Source organism: Cinclus cinclus, chromosome 2 (assembly GCF_963662255.1).
Source record: "Cinclus cinclus chromosome 2, bCinCin1.1, whole genome shotgun sequence".
Classification (NCBI taxonomy): Eukaryota; Metazoa; Chordata; class Aves; order Passeriformes; family Cinclidae; genus Cinclus; species Cinclus cinclus.
This window is the reverse complement of record NC_085047.1, coordinates 115644695-115667251: the sequence shown is the minus strand read 5'-3', so window position 1 is coordinate 115667251 and position 22557 is coordinate 115644695.

Below are 22557 nucleotides of genomic sequence, written 5' to 3'. Positions count from 1 at the left end.
CCAGCTCAAGCTGCAACAGCAGCTCCTAATTCCTTAGGCCTTGCCTTATTATGTTGATGTTAAAGTCTTTATGCACCTTCCAAAAATGCACAAATCCTCAGCAAAACACCTCTGGCTGCTTTTATTATTTGTGTAAATCACAGCCGATGTGCTGAGTGGAAAAAAAAAAATCAACAAAATGAGCAACTCTTAATGATAAACAAGTCTGGAACTGAAAAGAAATGAATAAATGAACCAGGGCAGTACAGGGACTGTTCTGGGAGTCACTGATTTTTTCCTGAAGAAATGAGGTGGATCATTATGAGGGGAGAGAATGCAGGGAAGAAAGAGGGTTTTATAAAGTGCAAAGGATGGCAGGTAACTGCATTTTGACACTGGGTTTTCTTACAGTTGAAATTGTCCTATTATTTCTTTAAAAAGTTCATCACTGTAACAACCCTGCTGTGTTCATTTTTATGAGCATCAGCCCAATCATGGAGTTAAACAGCTATTTTTGATAATTTTCAAAAGTTTTTGGGTTTGGGTTTGATTTTTTTTTTTAATCATAAAAAAAAAAAAGGGAAAGTGCTGTTGTCCCAGAAAATATCCTAGATTTGTTAATGGTAAAAAATAGGATAAATGGTAAAGTTACTGCATTCATCAGTCAACCACCCCAAAACATTTGCAACCCATTACAGATTTCAAAACTTGGCTGGGAGTCCTGAGGTTCCTTGTAAGCAACTTTCTGCACTTGTGCCAAATGTAGGAAAAGTAGAAGGAACTGCTGAAACATGTGCTGAGAAAAATACCTGACTCCTGTTGCTGCTGCAGTAGTAATAGTAGTAATAATTAGAATTATAATGGGCCAGAAGTGCAGGAACTGGTTTGGACTGGTAGTAAGACGACTGTAAAGTTACAAAAATTAACCATAATAAAAATGTCTCGTGCATGCAGCATTTCCTATTTTATTGTCTATGAGCTGCTGTTAAACCATGCTCAGGTTGGGGCTCTTCCTGCTCTTGCTGGAATATTTATCATGAGAATGAAGTGCCAGAACCTGAGGATTTGTCCTGGGAGAGGGAATTGTCACTCGGGGTTTGTTGTAAGAGCCTCCACTACTGGTGGTCTTCAAGTTAATTATATTTTCCTTCCTCCTCTTTCCTTTCTCTGACTCATGTCTGGTATGTCCTGGATTTATAAAAAACTTTCTTGCCCCACACATTGGACATCACTCATCCCTTCCCCAGTGTCTCACACCTTCCTTCCCCTCATTATTCCTCTTTCAAGGATGTTGGGCTCCCACCCACACTTTGGGACGTGAAGTCTTTGTTCTTTCCCCCTGCCTTGCCACCAGGGGATGGAGGGAGAAAGCTGAACTGCTTGGGTGTCTCATTTCTTGGTCACTGGGCTCTGGGATGTTGCTGTTTTCTGTCTGTTCTTCTTCAACAAAGGCAATTCTAAAATTTCTGGTGGTTTTTAGGTCACACCCTTCCTTCCCTGTGCTGTTCCTAAGTGATTTTGCTGTTCCTAAGGGATTTTGCTGCCATTTCTAGCCCAGAAGGGTGGGAATAAGCTTGGGACATCCTTCATGATTGCAGTTATAAAGAATATTTCAAGCAATATGCACAAGAAATACTCACAAAATCATCTGTATATTGGAAATGCGTGGGACTTGCCTGCGCAGTTGTTCCCGAGCAGTTATGACTCAATTTTAATTACCTGTGATACAGATTTTGGAATATAAAATCCTCTACATCAGATGCATTTTTTAAAACTCAAGGCAAGGCTTTTTCTCTTGCTGCCTTCTTGGAACAGATGTCATTAAATTGGTATTCTGACCCTGTGGTAATTTAGTATCAGGTTTTTGGGGGTTTTTTTTGTTTTTTTTTTTTTTTTCTTTTGCTTGCTTCCCTCTGCTCAGGTCCTCCTGCTAAATTACAGGACTCTTCTTGCTCTCCATGACTTCTGGTTCCAATCAAATTCCCATTCCAGCCCACAGAAGTATTTTCAGTAATATCAGAGTGCCTGGAATTGAGCCCCAATGGAGAGCAGAGCAGACATTGGTGAGCTGAGATCCGTGCCCAGCATTGGCTCGTGGAAATCTTGGAGGAACAACCTAAAAAAAAAGAGCAGGTTTGGAGTTTTGAGCTCCTGAGTGGTTTGTGCTGAGGCAGTCAGGCCACCTGCTTGGGTTTGGAGTTTTTCAATGTGTGTTTTACATTTTGGGCAATTTGGGCAGCTGCTTTTAAATGAAATTTCATGATCTGTGGAAGGTCCACACCACTCTCATCTTTTTTGGAGGAGCAGTGCAAGGTGGAGACCTGGGGTGTCCTTTTCCCCCAGACCAGTGGAGTTTCTCCTCTGGACAGCTCTGATTTGATCCTGGAGAAAAGGAGGCTCAGGGAGAACCTTCTCAGTCTCTACAACCACGTGGAAGGAGGGAGTAGGAACAGGAGCAGGAGGAAATGGCCTCAAGTTGTGCCAGGTTGGACACCAGGAGGAATTCCTTCATGGAATGGCCTGGAGTGCCCATCCCTGGAGGTGTCACCTGGACGTGGCACTCAGTGTGACAAGGTGGCCGTGGGGCACAGCTGGGACTCCGTGGGCCGGGAGGTTTTCTAACCTCAATGATCCTTTAATTTGGGGATTCTCTGATCCTTATTTTCCTTTAATTTGGGGATTCTCTGATCCTTATTTTCAAGCTGAGCCACTTTCCTGGCCTCGAGGGAGGGGAGCTGCAGAGAGAAGCAGTGGCTGGCACCACGACCAGACCCAGGAATCTCCATCCAGGCAGAGCTGTCCTGCTCAGCTCCTGCACAGAGCTTGTGCCACTTTCCACATGGGCCACATGGGCTTGTTGCCTCATTAGCCATTAGCAAGCAAAAAATTGACAGGTCCATGGCCATCATCTACATTAAAATTAAATTTCAGGCAAAAATAGTCTGTGGGGTAATGAAGAGGAAGCTGTTCCTGAGGAAGCCTTTGCTCCTGCTTGCATTATCCTGATATTTCAAAGACTTCTGCAGGTCCCTCCATGGCTTCTGCACTACTCATTAAAACTGGTTCGAATCAGAAGTTCAAATTTCGAGGTCATCACAAGTCACGTTTTAAATGAGGGGAATTTACTGGCTGATGTTTCTTTGTGTAAAAAAATATTACTAAGTGAAAACACATCCAATTTCTAAAATCCACCCAAACTGAGCTTAATTCCTGGGTCATGACAACTCCAAACAAATCACAAGGATTTTATATCCTGTTTCTAAGAGATTCTGCTTCAGACAATACGTCATCCATGCTGTCACCTATGCTGAAAATCTTCCTGGGCTTGGTTGTTATGTCTTTAAGGCAGCTCAGCAGCAAAAATGCAGAGAAATGCAATTTAATTGAAGACCTATTGGCTAGAACAAAGGGGCACAGAAACACATGCTTCCAGCTTCCTCATCTGGATTCTGGGGATTTTTTTTTTCCCCCGTCCACTGTATCTCATAGGTAATGGGTTTGAGGAAAGGGATATGGAGCACAAGGCTATCATTCTCCCTAACATGATTACAAAAATCTTATTGTATTAGCAGCATTCCAAATTCCCTTACCGAGTGCTTAAGTGAATTAGTGAGTTTTATTCTCATGTGAGAGCCTACCATTATTTAACTCTGTAATTTACTATGAAATCCTCATTGCTTTGTCCCAGGAGTTTTATGATTGTTTTTCCCTTAATGATCGGAGTCTCCTTTGCACCAAGGAAGTTTGAAGGGACTCTTTTGTTTTTGATTTAATCATGGTCTTAAGAGATTTGAGACTTCAGGGATTAATAAAGGATCCCCCAAATCATAAAGCAAATCACAGCATACCAAATCATTTCTCCTTTGAGACCAGTGCCAAACATTTTCTGTGGTGCTCCAGTGAAACTGGACACTCCCAGCCCAATGGCTAGTAAACTCAGGGAAAGGGATAAAAAAAAAAAAAAAGGGACCAAATTTTATTTTCAGCGCATAGCTGGAATTTCAGCCTCTCTGCACACAAGTCCTTGCCATTACAATTTATTAGATGTTTTATGCAGCAGATTTTATTGAATGATTTAGGTAGCCTTGACTTGATCCTTTCCAAATGTGTTCAACAGTATTTGGCTACATGCAAAAAGTGTTTTTACATTCTCACTTTCATGTAACCAAAGCTCCCCAAATCTAGATGGAGTTACCCGCCTGCTGCAGGGATTGTTTTGTTTTCAGAATGAGTTTGGAAAGGCCTGGCCTCTGCTGCCTTTTCCAGAAGATTTAGGATTATAAATCAGCTGCAGCCGGAAGGAAGAAGAGGGGCACTGGAAGCACTGAGTTGCCTGAGAGCTATTAAACTCCTGGGAGTGGGAAGGGTAGGGATAAAAGGAAATGCAGAATATTAAGGATGCAGGAAGTACATTTTCCAGAGTGTTTCTTGATTCCGTGGTGGATTGATGTACAGCCCTGGAGTTTGTCAAACGCAATACCTCATCTCCAAAGAAATGCCTCATCTCATGGAAAACACCAGGGGAATGAGGGAGACAGCCCCAGGAATTGCTCTCCACTGAAACCCAGGGAATTCCTCTGCTTCTGTGCTAAGTGTGGAACACAAATATTTGGATTTGCCTTCACACGCAGCCACACCGCAGCAGGATTTATAATCTTTGTTCTGAAGGAAAGGGAGAGGCTTCATCCTCCTAAATCACTCTGTAACAATAATTCCTCTGCAAAAATGGTTTTTATGATACACAGAATCCCTTATGGCAGCCTGGACCTCTGCTGGCAGTCACCAGGGCCAGATCAAAGCATTTTTTTTTTTTTTACAAAACTGCTTCAAAATATGGAAGTGGCAATTCAGGTGTTTTCAGGTGTTACAAATTCCTTATCTTTCAATTCCTCCCAAGTCTGACTTAGGTCTTAATTTTCAACTTTATCCAGGGCATCACTCAAATTCTCAATATAATGGATTAAATTGTCCAGAGAAGCTGTGGCTCCCCCTGGATACCTGGAATAGCCCAAGGCCAGGTTGGACATTGGGAATTGGAACAGCCTGGGACAGTGGAAGGTGTCCCTGCCATGGATGGGGTTGGAATGGGATAATATTTAAGTTCCCCTCTACCCCAAACCATGTCATGATTTTAATCACATTATGCTACTCTAGCAATCCCAGATGGCACAAAAAAAAACCCACAAAAAACATTAAAGGCCAAAGGATTTAATCCATGAAATTCTGGTAGGAATAAGCAGTGGTCTGAAATACGCTTTAGTTTCACTTTTTTGGTTGTTCTTATAATATTTGCAATAAATAATTTTGATTTTTTGGGTGTGGGTTTTGGTCCTATAAATGCACCAAAGGTAGAGGAAAAAGGATATTTCAACTTGAGCTGGGAGCTCATGCTCTCAAACCAATCTGGAGAATGTTCAGGCCCCAATCTGCCCTGCGAAATGAATAGATAAAAATATGAATGGATAAAAAAGTGAACAAATCCTCAGTGGGATGAAAATGGCCACTGCCTCCACAGACTTCTATCAGTAGAATTTCAGGTGCAAATATTTCCACCAGCTCTGTCTGTGCTGTTCTCATTCAACTGCTCCTTCATTTCACTGGTGAACTTTCTTATCAGCATCCTTCCGAAGCACTTTTTAATTATTTGTGGTTGCTGGTACCTTGAATTTTCATTTATTTCAGTTACCTGACTTGTGGAAGTAAAAAATATCTATGTTTTCAGCTAGTTTTGTGCCTTAAGGGATGCAAAGTGAAAGGGGTAGATGTCAGGTTTATCAGAAACACCTCCCTCTTCAGCTGAATTGAAAACCAGGCCAAATGTTTTCAGGGTTTCTTGTCTGGCCCTAAATCTACGCATCATTCACTTTTACAATTTCGTTATGTTTCAGTAAATTGCATTTTTTTTTTTGGGTGTGTTTTTGAACTTTTCCAGACCAGGCAGGGAAAGCTGAGAGCTTAATGTGGATGCGGCAAGGGGATATTTCTGGAAAAAGCTGCAGCATCATCTTTATTGCTGCAACCTCATCTGCAGAATATTTTCCTTTAGACCTTGTGTTCCAGGTCAGCTTATTTGTCTTCCTATTCCTTTTGATTTCGTGGTGGAAGGGATGAAAATGAGGGGCAGAGAGCAGTTCAGAGGCTTCATTATTGCTGCTGTGGTAACGAGGTGTTTAAATGGAGTGCTGGCCCTTTTCAGAGTTACCATTTTCAGCAGCATAAATCCAAATGATCCTGGGGCTGAGCGTGATCATTCCAAAGAGAGGCTCTCCAATGATCACTTAAAAGAAATGTGTAATCTTTTAATCACTAGGAAGTTGATTCACAAGGGTAATTGCTCTGGCACTAGTCCAAGCTGGATGCTATTAATGCACTAATTGGCATGGCTGGAACTCCCTGATGGATTTCTAGGGCTCCATGGTCCAAGGCTGAGGGAAATTCAGGCTCTCTGCCATGAAATTTCCCAGTCTGGAATAAGAATCGGGTCCAGCACACAGAGGAGAGGCTGGATTCTCTTCACACCAGTGGCAAAATGAATTTTAACTGGACAAACGTAGAGAGGAACCGATTCTGAGACAATTTGATGATCCTCCCCATATTCCACTGTCAGATTTGCACACAGGATAGGTCTTGCCTTCTTTTTTTTTTTTTTTTTTAATTTCTGATTTATTTTTTTTTTTGGCACGCGGGAGCTGCTTTACGCTCTTTAAAACCAGCTTTGCGTGACGTATTTTTGATTTCTGAAGGATTTCACACCAAATCGTGTCGCTGAAGTGTTTCTGTTGGAAAATAAAACATCATCTGCGTGTCTGAAAAACAGAGATGGCTTGGAGCAGAGATCTCTCTTCTCTGCTGGAGCATGGCTTCAAAATGCCAGAGGGCAGGGTTAGATGGGATTTTTAGGGAGTCCTAAAAATCAGGATTCCAAATTATTTTTGGAATAATAAATAATAAGGCCAGGTTGGGGCTGGGAGCAGCCTGGGACAGTGGGAGGTGTCCCTGCCATGGCAGGGCTGGCACTGGGTGGGATTTAAGGTTCCAACCCAAACCATTCCATGATTCCATATGGAATAGGAGAGGGTCTCAAATGCTTTAGACATCCAATAAACCAAATTTTCTTATAAAACTCTGTCATTTGGCTGGTAATCAAATATCTTCTCCCTCTGTTGCTCGATATTTTCTCTCTACCTGTCAGGATTCAATAGAAAGAACCTTAAAAATAAAAAAAGCTTCTAAAAGTATTCAATAACTGAACATTTATCACTCGCCCCTCCTGAAATACAGGCTATTTTTCAAAGTCTAAATATTTTTATATCCTGTTGTATTTATTTATTTTTGAGATTGGGTCAATGCATTTAAAGATGCTCTGCTCTGGCACCTCTCAGAAAATACAGATATTCTGGCTCCAGAGCAACCCTATTTTTTTGTGGTCCTACTCCTTAATTTGATCAATTTGATAAAATTTCTCCCACTGAAATTGCAATTTCAAGGCCATGACTATTTCTATTTTAAAGTCACCTTCCCATGTGGCCTCACATTATCAACAACAGCAAATTTCTCACAAGATGAGGCCAGATATTAAAGGTCACCTGAATCTCAAATGAATGATCTTTAATGCTTGATTTATTCTCACTGCATGTGACTTTTTTTTCCTTCTACAGGTATTGAGGATGAATATTTTTGCTATTTGTTTGAGGTTTTTTTCACCAAAAAAATTTACCTCAGCTTGGGTCTTGGAAATTCTCACTTTATATTTACGTTTCCTGCTCAGAAGACATTTCCCAACCTTTTTTTTTCCTGCTCTTTACTCTCCATCCTTGAAGCCCTTTGCATCTACTCTCATTTTGTAAAGCGATTTTTAAATTTATCCATTTGGCCTGGAGATCTTCTTTATGAAAACTCCCCCTTTTTTTGTAGGAAAGCTTTTTAACTTTTCCTTACAGAAGTGGAACCCTCCTCCATCCTGAAGTTCCAGAGGTCTCCAGCTGAAGTTCCTTGACTCAATATTCTCTGCTTGGTCACTTTGAATTATTGATATTTTGAGCTGCCAAGATCTCCTTTGTTTTCCTGAGGGTTTCTCTCCTGTATTTCAGCTTTCCCTCTTTTTATGGAACAAGAAGCACATGGAATTATTCCCCTGTTTCAGAGAACTTGCTCATCTGTTTCTCTTCCTACAAGGTGTGAAAACTCCTTTTTTTCCCCCTGAAAATCAGCTACAGGCACCTTGATCTTGTTCCCGGTTTTAACTCTATTTTAACTCTATATGGTTTTAAGTTTAGAAATTACAAGATTTTAATTTTTTCATCTGATCTTTCTCAGGGCTGTCATCCCACCCCAACCTGCCCAGAGTTAATTAGTGCAGGGCACTTTTCAACCTTCTGGTTTTAGCTTTATATTCAGCAGAGTCAAGGTTTGAGGTTAAAACACTGCAGCAAAACCCCCCACGAAGATGGGAATATTGGTGTAATGCAAATAAAATGTGATTTACAGCTCCCAGGTACCCCTTGCATGTGCAAGTCAGGAACATGGATTGCCCAATGTATGATTTTTTAAGGACACATTAAGAGGGAGAGAAGGGGAGCTTGGAACTGCATTTTTGTTGTTCTTGTTGTTGTTGTTTATTTATGGAATATTTATATGCGCTCACATATACAGGCAATGAGTGGTTTTGTGTATATATTGCACTAATCTGTTTCTTCACGGTGCATTTATTCATATTTATCAATTTATTTATGCCCAGAGAGGCAGGTTTAGAGCATCACCCCCTTTCCCAACAAAGGTGAAAAATCCCTAATTTCAAAACAAACCCATCACAACAAAGTGGTTTAATTTCAGTTACAGAGCAAGCAGAAAACAGGGCAAAAAAAAAAAAAAATCCCAATTTTGGAGCGCACAGCCTGAGGCAAATTGATACATTCATCCCCAGGGCAGACTTTTTTGACACTGATTACTGGGCTCTCCTAACAGTGTTTGCAGGACAGCTTATCTGCCAGCTTATCTATTCTCCTCTTAGAAGAGACACTGCTCAAAGAGCCTGAAAACACAGCTGCCTCTTTCCAGGCTTTCCTTATCCCTGAAAAGTAGGAGAATGCCTGGATGCCTCCAGCAATAGAATCCCCAAATTAATCTTCATGCAAAGTGGGCAGCCTCGTTTGGAGGCAGCAGAAAAGGAAAGCACTTGCAGGAGAAATCTGCTTAAAGACCAAAGGGAAAACTTGGAGGGAATCCCTGAGAAAAGGCTGGGCTGGGGAAGCTTCCTGGGAGTTTGGAACAAAAGGAATGAGATCTTGGGATAAAAGGTTGGGATGGGAGAGTTTTCACCGTGGAGAAGCAGTGCAATGCCAGAAGTCTGAAAAAAATGGGATTTTGATGTGTTGGTAGAGCCCCTCTGCCTGGCACTGGCAAAAATTCCCATTTTCTTCACCTTTTCCTTCTCAGCAGGAGCCGTGTCATCAAACCCATCAAATCCATCAAATCCATCAAACCCATCAAACCCATCAAACCCATCAATTTCAAACCCATCAAACCCATCAAACCCATCAAATTCATCAAACCCATCAAATCCATCAATTCCAAACCCATCAAACCCATTAAATCCATCAAAACCATCAAACCCATCAAACCCATCAAACCCATCAAATCCATCAAACCCACCAAATTCATCAGACCCGTCAAGTCCAAACCCATCAAATCGATCAAACCCATCAAACCCATCAAACCCATCAAATCCATCAAACCCATCAAATTCATCAAATCCATCAAATCCATCAAACCCATCAATTTCAAACCCATCAAACCCATCAAATCCATCAAACCCATCAAATTCATCAAATTCATCAAATTCATCAAACCCATCAAATCCATCAATTCCAAATCCATCAATTCCATCAGATCCATAAATCCCAAACCCATCAAATCCATCAAAGCTATCAAACACATCAAATCTATGAATTCCAAACCCATCAAATCCATCAATTCCATCAGATCCATAAATTCCAAACCTATCAAATCCATCAAACCTATCAAATCCATCAAATTCATCAAACACATTAAATCCATCAAATTCATCAAACCCATCAAATCCATCAATTCCAAACCCATCAAACCCATGAATTCCAAACCCTTCAAATCCATCAAAGCCATCAAATCCATCAAATCCATCAAACCCATCAAATTCATCAATTCCAAATCCATCAAATCCACATCTGCTTCGTCGTCTCAATAAAACAAGTGACAGAAATAAGTGTATCCTGACACCTATAGGCAATATTCCAATAAATTCCAGCTTTTTCTTTATTATTTTGTTCAGCTGGGCAAGTACAATGCTGGAAAAATGTGGCACAGGGACATCTTTTCCAAGGATTTTCAATCTTGGTGTGATTTCACTTTCCAGGACAGAGGGTTTGATGCTGTTTGAGATATTCAGGATATTTTGCAGAGGGAAGCACAGCCCTCATCCGTCTCCTCCTGGAATCCCAGATAAGGAACAGCAACAACTGGAATGGAATGGCCAAGGCTGGGAGGACAAGAAAAATCAAAATCACAAAGCAGACGTGAGAAAAAGGATATTGCAAAAAGGGGCAGCATCTTTTTATAAACACATAACCCAAAGGTGATGTTTAGAGAGGATCAACAGCTTTTGGCTTCCATTTTAAGGAATTTTCATAGCAAGTAAAATCCCTCCTTTGCTTTGTGCCAGTCTTGGCACTTTGCACCCTCACCTTTGCTCAAATATATGTGAGGGAGATGAATTTCTGCATTTCCTTTCTCTTCTTTTTAGAGCTCTGCTGAGGATTTTTGGTACCTGAAGATGTAAAACAAAGAGGAGGTGATGTACCCATGACCTTGTGACAAATCTGCTGCACCAGGGCCGTGGCTCCTCCTACTCTTTTGAAAGTGACTCTTTTGCATATCTGGAATTGAGTGTCCTGCCTGCATTTCTGTGAAATGAAGAGTGGCTTAAATATTCTGGTTTTCCGTCAAAGCACTTCGTGTTTGCTCCCAAACCGTGGGGTTTCCATATGCAAAGCTCAGCACCTGAGAGTGATATTTACTTTTTTTTTTTTTCATGCTGGTTTTCATTTCAAAACCAGATCTCTGGTGAGAAGGAAAACAGCAGCATGTGTGATATGAGTGGGGACAAGTTTCCCTGGGGATTTCCAGGTCCCAGTTTTGCACCTCTGAGGCAGAAGAAATTGCTCAATTTTCTTTCTTCTTGAATTATCTGCGAGATGTGCGACCCAACCTTGTCCTGTAAACAACTCACGAGCTCCCACAAACCCACCCCATGGAATTTGCTTTTATGGAGGCTGGGCTGATGTGGGAAATCATGGCATTGACCCCCAGCATTAGTGAGGGGTCAACTCCATTTTAAAGCTCAGGGTTCCCAAGTGCTGGTCCTGAGTGTTCCCAAAGTCCAGTGGGTTCAGCTGCAAGCAGAGCAAATTCCCACTTCCACATAAAATCCATCTCCCAAGCTTAATACAGCAAAATGCACCAGGCAGGGATCTCTGCCTTTGGAAGCAAGACCACCCAGGGGCTCCTCTGAAATGATTCTGAGAGAATGTGGCTTGAGTGGTTTAGTACAAGGTCAAGGATTCCTGGTTTTTTTAATTTTCCTTTTTGCTTTTTCTTGCATCTCTTCTTCCTTCCTCCCATTTCCCAATTGTGGAAAGAAATCCCACTTTGACTTAAACTGCAGTCCCACCCAATATTCTTCTTTGCACAAGGCAAAAAAGGAAAAATTTTTAATGGCTCCATGTAATTGGATTCACTTAGGGAACAAAGATGCTTTTGAGCAGCAGTTTTATGCACAGCTGCGATTTTAAAATTTGTTTTAAGCATCTGCTATTTTAAAATGTGCCATCTTCTCTTTGTTTCTGGTGTAACATTTTTGGCTGGGGATGATTTTCCTCACTGGACTCGACAGAAATCTTTCTTATTACTATAGGCAACTTGGCTGAATATAAATTTTCAGGCATGGGGGATTAGCTGTGGCTTTAGATGTAAGGAATGATCACAGGTAAGAAGTAAAATAAATATTTTTGCAAGCTAGCTCTCTTCTGGAAAGATTTTTTAAAAAAACCCAATTAAGATGAAAATGAATTATTAACTCATGTTCTGCTTCAAAAGATGAAAGAGATTAATACTTTTTCCCACACAGAAATTCACTGAATGGGAAATTATCAAGTGCAGGGAGTCCAGACAAATTATTGAATTCTGCCTTCTTAACTCCCATTTCCTACAGAACAGGAGAAGCAGCCTGTGGGACTGCAGAAAGATGAATCAGTGGCAGCACGAAAGAAGAAAGGGAATAATTGTATTATTTGGGCTGCAATACATCCCTCAGTGCTGCTTTTCACAAGAAACATTCTGAGAGATTTTTGCTGTAACGGGGTGGTGGTTTTGTACCACTTAATTAATGGTTTGTCTGGAGTTTGTTCTGTCTTCACTCAGAGCCAGGCTTGAAAACATGGAGGTGAATTTTTTCCTGTTTGGGTTGTTTATTCAATTTTATCGAAAGCACAGAGAATTCAGCAACACCAGCTGGAAGTGAGCAAAATGGAGACAGATCCAGCTGCTACAAGCTCTCCTAAAGCTAAACGATCCAATAGAGAATTAACACCAATATTATTTATCCTTTTAACCCAATATCTAAATTCCCTTGACCCTCAGTGTGACACTGACTGACCAGAACCAAAACCTGAAACCATGAAGAAGAAGGAAGATGAACACCAAAAGAGACACCACCCCAAATCCTCCACCTTGTCCCACACCTATCACTGCATTATAAAATCCCCAAATTCCAAACCCTTCACCGTGTGAAATCACACACTGCTATTTAATACACACCAGTGATTTTAACTCCATCACTCAAATTTGGAATCCTTCTCCAAGGGCTCAGGTCAAAAGCAGTGTTCTCCTGGGGTCAGTGTCAGAAAGCACAGAAAGCTCAAAACTCCCAGGTTTAGGGTTCCAACATTTTTCCACACTCAGCTCTCTCCACACCTACAGGGAATGGCCTGTGCAGGGCTTGGATTTGTCCTTCCACCCTCATGGAGCACAGGAATTCACAGGGAATTCCACCAGAAACCCCTCAGAGATCCCTTCCAGGCTGTGCTCTGCAAGGAGGCCCTTCCACAACCCTGCTTTCCTCCCTGCTCAAACTCCCTTGGAAAATCAAAATATCCGCGGCTGTTGGAATTCTGAGAGTTTGAGACTTTCTGTGCTGATGGGAGCAAACCCCAAGGGAAGCATTACTCTTGACTTGAGGCCTTGGAGAAGGCTTCCAAAACTGAATAATAAAACTAGGATCGCTGGTGTGTAGTTTGAATAGAAGTGTGCAATATCACATGGTGAAAAATTTAGAATTTAAGGGTTTTTAATGTAGTGATATACAAAAAGCAAGTTAGAAGTTTTAGAGTGAAGGTTTCTTTCTTCTTCACCTTCTTCTTCATGGGTTTGGGTGACTTTATGTAATTGGATAAAATATTCCACATTGTGGGCCATGTTTAGTTACTGGGCTAAAAGTAAAAATAATGTAGGTGTCCATTCTTAATTGAGCAGTTTAGGCTTAAAATGCCTTGTAAAAAAAGAGATAAGTCACCATTTTTAGCTTGTTAGCTAGAAGTGTTGTAGCACTCACTGTAATATACATAAGAATTAATAAACATCTGAGTCTGAACACAAAATTCCATCCCTCGAGCTTTTAATCCCAACTCTGGCAGAAGAAAAAAAGAACATAAAACACAACACACAGCTTCCCCCAAGTCTGAGGGGAGCTGTGCTGATCCTATTGGTATTTTCTGCTGGGAAAATCCTCTTTTGTGCTGCTCCTGGGCCATGTGGAGTGGCCAGGTCCTTCTTCAGCCTCACTTGGGCACCAGGACACATCCTGGAAAAATGCAGGAGAGATTTCTGCACCCTCAGGGAAGGAGGAAGGTGTTTCTGCGTGGCCTTTGCTGCCCTCTCACAGACTCTTGGATCTTGGTCCTCCCAAAATTCCTGCTCTCCCAGCAGGAGAGAGAGGAGTCTGCTCCTTGTGACAGGGACAGGAGCTGAAGGAATGGCTGGAGCTGTTCCAGGAGGGTTTAGGTTGGATTTTAGGGAAAGGTTCTTCCCTGTCCCAGAGGGTGCTGGCACTGCCAGAGCTCCAGGAGCTGCCAGGGATGCCCAGGCTGGGATTGCTGGGGGGAATGGGAAGGGACAAGGACTGGGTGAACCCTGTGGATTTATTCCAGATCAGGATATTCCATAATATTATGAGTAAATAGAAAGTTCCCAGGAATTACTAAAATCCACATGGATTTTATTCGCTTTCCCCCTCAAGTTTGTCTTTAAATGATAAGGTTTAAAAGCTTTTTTAAAAGAGCTTAAAATACCTTTAAATATGATTTTCTTTTACAATTTCACCTCTCTAGATTGTTGTGTTACAATTACACCATCTTGCCTTCATTTTTGCAGACTTCACCTGTTTTTTAATCCAGCTAAATATTCCTGGTGGAGCCCTTGGCAGCTGTTAATCCCAAAGATATCCTGCTGCTTTTGTGTTTCCTAACATCACCTTCCTCCTCTGCCTCTCCCATCACTTCTTTGTGTCCATCACCTGTCCCAAAACTTTGGGGACAGGAGCCCTTTGTCCCATCCCATCTGTCTCTGCCCTGTTTGCCCAGGGCCTCTCACACGATATAAACTGTGATCCACAATCCAAAACTGTGTTTTTTCCAGGGAGTTAATCCTCACCCATCCTCCTGTGGGGTAGGCACAGCTCCTGCCTTTCAGGGAGAAGGAATGTCCGAGCTCAGAGGTGCTGATCCTAAAACTGAGCTCCCACTGCTCCCCAGGGATAGAATCCATCCTGTTTGGCCCTGGCATGGACAATTCCAGATCCCAGATTTCCCTCAGGAGTGGAATTCAGATTGACTTATTTATCCAGAATTGGATCCAGAGTTATTTGATCCTTTAATTAATCAGTCAGACCTAGGGGCTGGGGAAACCCTCAGCACATTTGCAGGTGACACCAAGCTGAGGGTGCAGTGGCAGCCCTGGAGGGCAGGATGGCATCCAGGGGAACCTGGACAAGCTCCAGAAGTGGATCCATGGGAATCTCATGAGGTTTCACAAGGCCAAGGGCTGGAGCTGCCCCTGGGTTGGGACATTCCTTGGGATAGTTCAGGCTGGGATGAGCAGATGGAGCAGCCCTGGGTGAAGGATTTGGGGGTGTTGGTGCTGAGAGCTGGAGCTGCCCCAGCCCAGAACCACAAAATTAGGGGGGGGATTGTGTCCCTGAGCCCCCTCAGGTGAGAGCTCACCTGCAGAGCTGGCCCAGCCCTGGATCCCAGCACAGGAAGGAGCTGGAGCTGCTGCAGAGAGCCCAGAGGAGGCAGCAGGATGAGCAGAGGGCTGGAGCAGCTGTGCTGGGAGGAAAGGCTGGCAGAGCTGGCATTGTTCACCTGCACAGGAGAAGCTTTGGGCTGAGCTCAGGGTGGCCTTGCAGGGCCTGGAGGAGCTGCAGGAAACATGGAGAGAGACAATGGCCAAGGGATGGAGGGACAGGACACAGGGAATGGCTTCCACTGCCAGAGGGCAGGGCTGGGTGGGATATTGGGAATTGGGAATTGTTCCTGGCTGGGATGGAATTCCCAGATTTGCTGTGGCTGCCCCTGGATCCCTGGCAGTGCCCAAGGTTGGACACTGGGGTTTGGAGCTGGGTGTTTCTCTGGAGAACAGATGGGAACTCTTTGCTCTGAGTCTCCTTTTCAGCATCCAGCACCTCCTCATACCCCTCACCTCTCTCTTACAGTCTTGCAATCAAATTTAACTGCACATCCACTTCACCATTTTGAAACTCTAATTCCCACAGACAATTTATATTAAAAAGTCCTTCTCTGAATGTGTTCCAAAGTTTCTGTATGAAGCAACAAAACAATTCTTTCTCCCAGGAATTGTCTCCCCAGCAGTAGTTGATTCAAACCTGGAGATACCTTTTATAATATTGGTTGATTAAAACCTGCTGTTTTCCTTTGCCTCTGTTTTTTTTTCCCCTACAGCTCCTGGATAACATCCCACCTTTTCCCTCTTTTCTTCTCTGTACCTGAAAACCATACCAGATTCCTACTGGAAAAATCCTGCACATCAGCTGTAGACAAAAAAATTACAGTTTCAGATTTTAATTAAGGAATTATTTCCAGTAAAGCTTTTGTTTGTTTGTTTGTTTGTTTGTTTTCCCAGTGAATTCAAATTTCACCAAGTTATTTGCATGGCTATTTAAAAACAAAATCATAAAAATAAAATGAGAATATGATGGTTTAGGCCCCAGCTGAGCAATGTGCTTTAACTCATGCATAAACATGTGTTTGAGTGTGGAAAAAAATCTCTGTAGCATTTAATGCTTGGAGAGTGTTGAAGCGTTTTTGTTATTTTAAATCCTAGTCTTCCTCAGGAGGAAGAAGAAAATCAGACAAAACCACTTTAATTTTCTTTAAAGATGTGTAAAAGAGGGTTGATGGTTAAAATATGGCCAATGTTTTAGGGTGGGGAGGTGCCAACAAGGAATTTGCCTCACTATTATAAGCAGGACTTAAATTGTCCCCTCCTGCAGAAGCAGGCAAAAATTTTGGGTATCCAACAGCTGCCAACACATTTTCACCTTCTGTTTTCTTCTCCAGCTCTGACGGTGAAAAAGGAGAGCAAGATTCTGCAAGTGAAACAAAAATCTCTGATTTTAATGCGAACTTCAGACAACCTCCAACTCTCAGTAGCATCTCTTTGAAGAAGCTCAGTGTCAGCTCAGCTCAGCTTTTGGGCAAACACACGATGAAAGTTCGATGAGAGATGTAAAGAAAACATTTTAAAATCTCAGTGCTCGCAGAGGAGGGTGGAGAATTGTTTTCCCAAGACAAAAGCCACGTTGAACAAAGTAAGAGTGTGGCATGATTCTGCTTCTCTTTTGGCCTTTACATGGGTCCTGAAAGAACTCAGGCATAACCTGCATAAGCCTCTAAATATGACTCAGTTCATTCACACAAACTGACAAGAAATCTGAATTTATTTAAAGAAAACTCTCCAACAATAGCTCTACCTGCTGCAGCAGGCAAGCCTGACTGTCAGGTAATGCCAGGCTGGAGAAAGTTTTATTTTAAATGCAGGATTTCCCCTCTTGCTGGTGTGTTTGAACAGGGGTTTTTGGCAACAATTCTGTGCTTCTTTTTACTGTTATTTTATTTTAATGCTGAACTTGTTTGAACCACAAGCTAGTAAAAGCAGCAGGGCATTAGGATTGGAAATATCTCAGTGTTAAACTCAGAAGGATCTAAGAAAACACCCAAGGGAAGGATCATTGACCATCCCAGTATTCTCCCTGCTACTGCTGGAAATATCAGGGAGAGCTGGAAAACTCTGGGATTTTAACCTGAAAAAAAGGATACAAGGACAGAGGTGGGGCTGGACTCCTTTGAATTTAAGGGGAGGGAAAGATCAGGAAGAGAGGGAGTGTTGGTGATGAAGGGTAGATAAAGTCATGGGACTTGTTTTCCACATAAATCAATGCCTGTGCTTGTCAGAGTCCACAAGAAATCAGAAAGGAACCAGAAATCAAAACCCAGAAATAATCCCATCACCTTTGTTACAGGGCCAGCAGCAGGGACAATGCCCTTTTCCTGATCCTCCACAGCAAATCCGTGAAGTAACAGCTCCACAACTGTGAAAATTCATCTTCTGAACTCAGCCACATCCTCCCCACCCCTGCTGGACTCCTTCCTTCAGCTCAGCTCAGGTGTTGGAACCCTGAAATCTGGGAGTTTTGATCTTTCTGTGCTTTCTGGCACTGACCCCCAGGAGAACACTGCTTTTGACCTGAGCCCTTGGAGAAGGGCTCCAAAATTGAGTGACAGAACTGGAATGTGTAGTTTGAATAAAAGTGTGCAATGTCACATGGTGAAGGGTTTGGAATTTGGGGTTTTAGAATGTAGTAATAGGTATGGGACAAGATGGAGGTTTTGAGACAAAGGGTTTTATTCCTTCTTGTCCTTCTTCTTCTTGAGTTTAAGTAGTATTTTTTAATTCGATAAAAAATGCCACACTGTGGGTCACGGGTGTTTAGTCATTGGGTCAAAAGTAAAAATAATCCAAGTGTTAACTTTTAATTGAACTGTTTAAAAGACCTTGTAACAAGCAAGATACATCACCATTTCTTCACTTTTAACTTGTTAGCTACAGGTGCTGTAAAACTCACTGTACTATACATAAGAATTAATAAACAACTTAGTCCAAACACGAAACTCCATCTCTTGTGCTTCACTCCTCACTCTGACTAAAGGAAAAAAAAATAAATAAAATAAAAAGCGGTACTCAGGGAGGAGCATTCCCACATCCCTGGCACCCCTGACTGCTGCCCCTCCTTGCCCCCAGCTCCAGGGATCCTCCTCTAGGATTTCAGGCATTTATTCACTGTGCAGCCACCCCGGGGATCTGGAGCAGCCAGGCAAGGCTTTTAGGTACTGGGATATGTTTTGGAGGAGCTCAGGTTTATCTCGAGTCACCCTCTGCAGCTTTTGGGAAGTTTGGAGCAATTCAGGACCCTGTTGTTCCGTGGGAAGGTGGGAAAGTAGCCCTGATGCATGAATTATTTATTCTTAGGTAGCAAAGGTTATTCATGTGCTTTCTAGGAGGAAAAAAAAAAAAAAAAAAAAAAAAGGTGGGTAGCTGGCCCAGATTCAGCACAGATATGAAATACAAACTGAAATAAATCTGGTGGGTTTGGAGGGAGGATGTTGAAGAAGGAGCAGATCCAGCATCCACGTAAAATCCTGCTCCAGTTGGCAGCCAAATCACCACTGGTTTAGCAGCTCCAGGTTTGTGTTGTCTGCAGCCACTCTCTGCATTTCAGTCATTGTGAATTTTGAGAAAAACGTGTGCTTAAATCCCCAAAATGCTTGTTTTGCATCAAATTTAGCTCTTTTATCATTTTTTTGTTGTCTCTTTAGCTTGATTAGAGCTCCACTAACTCTGAAAAACTGCATTTCTGCTTCTGATGATTAAGAAAGAAGATGAACCCACTTTCACTTTAAGAATGTGTCTTCAGGGCTGGAAATTGTGCAAACACTACTGGATATAACACAGAAAACAGAAATTAATTCCCAGTAGCACCTCTTTTTACAACATCATTGTGGGCTTTGTTGACTTTAGACTGGCTTTTTTTTTTTTTTCCATGGATGCCATGGAATTTGAGATGACTTGAAACACTCAAACGAGCACATTTAAATGTGTGTGTTTATGGGCAAGGGAGGGGGATTCACACTTTAAATCCTAAGTGCTGGAATTAGCTCCAACAAAGCCCGAGTGTGTTGACTTTCAAATGGGTTCAGCTGATGGAGCAGAATTTTGCTGGTTGGCTTCAAGGGTTGTCTTTTATTCCTCTCCTCCAAGAACGTCTTTGCCAGTTGTTTTGGAATAACAGAATGAATACAATATCTTTAAACATGGAATTTTGGCTCCAGAGTGACTGGTGGGGCTGTGGGGTTTCTCTGTTGGGCTTCAGGATCCTTTTGCTGGTGGAATTTGGGGAGTCCCTGCTTTCCCTGTTGTTCCAGCTTTGGAAATGCAGAGTTCTGCCCTCACTCCCAAATCCTGCACTCCATGGGGCTGGGACAGGGAGATTTTGGCAAATCCTGCTCCAGAAATGGCTGATATTTATCAGGGTGCCCAAATGTTGTGCCAGGCAATGCAGCAAAGGCATTTCCTTTTCTCCTTGAACAGGAGGTGATAACCTGGGATGAAATGGAAATCGATGGTGGAGATGTCACTTGTATCCAAAGTCTGAAAGTTGGAACTAAAACTGAATGTTCCAAGGTGCAAATCATGTTGCTGGAAGTGTCTTTAGAGCAGCTCTTTAAATCAGATTAATTGTAGAAACTGCTGCAGGTTGATCCTGAAACCAAGCTGGCAAATGGCCTCTTCTTTGTGTGGTGTTTGGGAACTTACATTTTTAACCACCTCTGCATCACCAGCCACAGTTGTTTTTGCAGAGTCCCGTCTTCCTGGTTTTTCTCTTTGCCATGGATGGTGCAAACACCAGCTGGATGCTGTGGGCAGGAGGGCGCTGCCTTGAGGGGCTCACACCAAGGATTTTTCGGAGGCTTCTCCACCCCACTGACATTTTTGTCTCCAGGCTGTGAAATAAAGACAGCCCACAAGGATCAATATGCCTGGCAGAATCCCTACAGCCCCTGGCACTTGATGGAGGAAAAATAAAACCCCAGCTGAGCTTGCCCCTTCCTTCAGGAGAGGAGAACCTACAACCTAAGTGTAGGTTTTGCTTTATGGATGCGGTGTGTGAGCAATTTATTTGCTTCTTTATGTTGAAGGTGATTGAAGTTAACTCAACCCATTGTCTTTCTCACCACAAACCCACTGGAACACGAGGATTCCCAGCAGTTTGAGGCATTATTTGGTGCTCCTGACAGCTCAGGATGGCTCACAGGGGGCTGGGGGGGGGGGGGGGGGGGTGGTCAGAATTTTCTGTACCAGAAAAGCGACGCATAATGCAAACATTGTATGCCTGACATATATTTATAACAGAGCACTGAGAAAATACTGGCTACCTGAAATATTTCTGTAAGTCACTGGAGCAAGCAGCCCAACATGTGGGTTACATTACACTCAGGGCTGATCTCAGCTTTGTAACACACACTAAACAGCAGCACGGAGGAGGCTCAGCTTTAATAAAACCAAAACTTTCGCTGCTGCGTGCAGCCAATAAAGATTTAAGCATGCTGGGCATGATCAGCATACTAATTGCTGCATTAATAAATCCTGAGGCCTGGCTTGTTTTGAAAGGCAAATAAAAATATTGTAGAAAGCTGGAAGAGCATTTACTCAGAAAAGTTAGCCTGTGTGTGCACTGGGATGTGTGTGGATGTGAAATGCCAGTGATCACACCGAGCAGAGGGTTTGCCGTGGTTTTTTTTTCTGTGCAATCAGGATTTCACATCTGATGTTGAGTTGTTCTGCCCCAGTGTTTACTGACAGAACAGCACCAAATGCAGGCCTGTTTCTGTAGCTGCCAGTGATAATTGAATTTATCTCTCAAGCGATAACAGAATTTATCTCTCATTTTCACCACTGCGTCGAATAAGGGATCCCACTGATGGATGGGATTCACCCATAAAGGGATCACAAAAACTAAAGCTGGACAGAGTTGTCTCTTCCATTAAAATTTCTCAGACTACGATCACAAGCCAAAGGCAAAAGGGAATTACCCCAGCAGGAAAAATCGTGCCAGGATTCTGTTTCACAAAAATCAGTATTTCCTGGGAGGCAGAGAAACTTTCTGCTGTGGAAACACCTCCTCAGGTGGGGCTGAATTTGGGCCAGCACTCAGGGTCTTGTCCAGCTGTCACCAAGAAGTTCTTGCCCCACTTTTCTGCCACTCTGCCCCCCTCACGCTGGCTCTCAACAGCAAGAGGTTTTCAGCTCAGGAAGGTGGAAAGAAAGAGTAAAAAATTAGCCCTGAGAGTTTACAGAAGTGGAAAGTCCTCGGTGCATTTCCAAAGCTGGTGATGGAATAAAGACGGCTCGACATTCAAACCAAAAATGTAAATAAGTGTTTTATTTTCACAGCCAGACCTGCTTGCCTGGCAAAATCACACCCCACTGCTGGTTGGTTCTGAAATAAAAATTGTTTATTAAAAAGTTTGGAGGGGTTTTTTTTTAATGAATGGTAAGATTAATGAGCCGTGCTCAGGCAGCAATGATTCCTGCCAGCTTGTGCATTAGTCAGCTATTAACATACTTCTTGGGTAATTTGAAGGCTTTTTTTTCATAGTGCATTGGAAATCACAAAAGACTCGTTGAACTCCACGGGATCCTTATCCCATTTACCTTACCTTGCAGCATGTGGCTGTTCCAGTACATCCTGGCATTTTTCTCACATTTGGTGGACAAAACCAGCAAATATTTTCAGAAGAAAAAGGTTTCATTTTATAGACACCTCATTTTTAGCACAACAGCCATCCTAAACCTCTCTCTCTCTTTCTCCTGCTGCGGTCACACGGACTGCAAGAACAGGGAAGTGGGATCTGGAGGCAGAGGAGATAAAATCAAAATCAAGATTGCCTTTTTTTCCCTCACCAGCCCCTGTCTGGCCAGGCTGACAGAGACAAGAGGAGGGTGTCAGGCTCTGAGTGCTGCATCTCCAGCAGAATATTTCCAGCAGCGGCACGTGCATTATCCAAGCACTGCACCAGATATTCCCACCGGGAGAAAGTGATGAGCAAAATGTGTTTTGTTATTGCAGTGTCAAAAGGAAGCCCCTGGGCTGTAGGAGCTGTGGTTCCTACTGAAAATCAGGAGTGAAATATGAATGAGTGAATAAAAAGAAAACGCACGTCAAGGCAGCTGCTTTGGCAGTGGTACCTCAGAATTCCTCCAGGGAAGTGAGATTATATCGAAGGAACTGGACCCAGATTTTGGATAGCAGACAGGGTTGTCAAGTCTGCAGCGGTCTGTAGGGGATGTGGATCAAACTGATCTTTCTGTGCCTCAGTTTCCCAGTTGTTAACTGGGGGGAACAGAGACATTTGG